This window comes from Centrocercus urophasianus, unplaced genomic scaffold (assembly GCF_019232065.1).
Source record: "Centrocercus urophasianus isolate 14NV4802_14NV808 unplaced genomic scaffold, USGS_Curo_1.0 seq_1165, whole genome shotgun sequence".
Lineage (NCBI taxonomy): Eukaryota > Metazoa > Chordata > Aves > Galliformes > Phasianidae > Centrocercus > Centrocercus urophasianus.
Window position 1 is genome coordinate 18045 of NW_024884326.1, and position 2073 is coordinate 20117.

General features: G+C 54.6%; 1 long non-coding RNA gene across 1 annotated transcript; it reads right to left on the reverse strand.

Annotated features, from left to right (window-relative positions):
• Positions 1-30: 30 nt before the first annotated feature.
• On the reverse strand, positions 31-2067 carry LOC122155480. The gene is made up of 3 exons (XR_006167259.1): positions 1916-2067; positions 853-1045; positions 31-461 (listed from the first exon to the last, which is right to left on the reverse strand). It is a non-coding gene; the product is annotated as an uncharacterized LOC122155480 (long non-coding RNA).
• Positions 2068-2073: the final 6 nt, after the last annotated feature.

A 2073-nucleotide genomic window follows, 5' to 3' on the forward strand; every position in this document is an offset into this window, starting at 1 on the left:
CCATCATTCCCAGACCCAGCTGTGCCATTCCACTCACCCCACTGCCTCAGCCCCAAACGTTTACAAGGGAGAGATGCTGCGCTTCCTGAGGAACTTCAGCAACCCTCCAGAGCACCGAAAAAATCAGGCACCCCACCAAAGCCATCTCTCTCCATTATCCCCTTCATCATCCCTGCTTTCCCCAGCCCTGCGATAGCCAGCTTGCACAGCCCTCCAACCCCAGGCACCACCAACATCCCACAAGGGTTCACTGCAGCACCAGCTCTACCCCACAGCGACGCGGCACAGCCAGCACACCTACAGCACTCCACACACCTCCGCTTCCCACTGCAGCACCAAGCTGCTGCCTTGCTCTGGATCAGCCCTGGCCCCACAGACAGGCAGCAGCGGGATGCCGCAGCACTGGGATGCTGTCAGAGCTGCTGTGTCCCATGGCCAAAATGAGCTGGACCGTGTCATTTCTGAAAAAAGATAAAGGAGCAGAATGAGTTGCAGAGGTTTTCTTGCTAGAGATGCTGTGCCCCCGTGCAGTTTTGTGGAGCCAACGCAGACACGCAGTGGATCTTCCCATCTTGCCATGCTGTGCCCAGGATGCTCTGCAGCTCCCTGGTACAAAGCCCCTGCTCCCTCCTACAAAACCACGCCATTTTAGTTCTGCACTATGCTGCCTTGTAGCAGGGGCTCCTGAGCTTATAAAGGGCTCAGGACAGCAGCGAGCATCCATGGGAAGCACACTGGCTGCTCCAAAATGGGTGCTGCAGAGTAGCATCCAAAATAAACCTCACCGGATGGTCCCAGCTTCACCTTAGCAGGTGTGTTTCCTGAGAATTTCCTGCACAAACTCAGACTTACCTCTGCTTTTCTTTTCTGCATTGTTTTTGGAATCTTTATTCCAGCCCCAGGGTTCACAGCTGTTTCCTGGAGCATCCATGTGTCCCAACGTGGGTGCCACAGGCTGAAATCAACGTGCAGCGATGGCACGGAGAGGCCTCCTTGCTCTGGAACCCACCACAGACAGACAGACAGACAGCACCTGGGATGTGATCTGTGGAGAGAAGAGGAGCACTCTTGGTGGAAGCCAGATGACCCAGGACCACTCCTGAGGAATCTGCAAACCAGCACAGAACTGCAGAGCACATCTCCAGCTGCTTTTTGCCTCTGCAAGCTCCCACTGAGCCACTGCAAATGACCCAAAATCTTTGCTGCAGCCTCAGGACTTATTTCTCTTGTGCCAGCTGCTCTCCACAACTGTGGGGTGTCCTGGGCACCCCGCTATGAGCTGTAAAATGGGAGGAGCAAAGAGACGCTCATCCCTAAAGGGGTACTTGCTCATCCACAAAAAGGGAAAAGAAACACAGCAGGCGCAGGGGTCAATCAGCTCTGAAGGACCACTTCTGCTCTTTCCATGGAAAGGAAAGGACTTGGGATAGAAAGCAGAAACAAAAACTTATCCCCAGGTCACTCTATGCTGCTCTAAGGGTTAGACCAGGTGAGAAGAGTTCCCCTGCTGCTGAAATAGGTCAGAGCAGCTTCATAAAGCATCGCAGACCCAGCCAGTTCTGCATCCTCCAGTGTGCACCGCAGAAAGGCATTACATGTGTGGCAGTGTCCAGGCACGTTTTGCCCCAAGAGCCCTGACACCAAAAGGCACAAAAGTGACTCCAGCACATGAGCGAGGACGTGGGCACAGGGCTCAAGACATTCCTCAGAGACTGTGAGCAAGGGTGTGAGAGCAAAGTGAGAGATGCCATGATCCTCAGGGTATGTCAGCCTCACAAATTGTGAATACAGCCTCAGAGATACAGCTGGGCTGCTTAAGAACACTGAGCATCCACAGCTGACCCACACCGTTATGAGTCAGGCACACGCTGATGTCCACAGCTCCCTCAGATGCAGGAGTAAAGCTCAGGCTCACCCAGGCTGTGTCTTTCCCTGAACTGCCCCCTTTGGCAGGGAAATCTGGCAAAGCTGGGCCCATGGCCACCTCTGACCTCCTGAGCTGGTCGCAGGGTCCCTCAGCCAAGCGCAGGGCAGGAAGGAAGCTGAGACCCAGTCGGTTCCTTGCTGCTCACT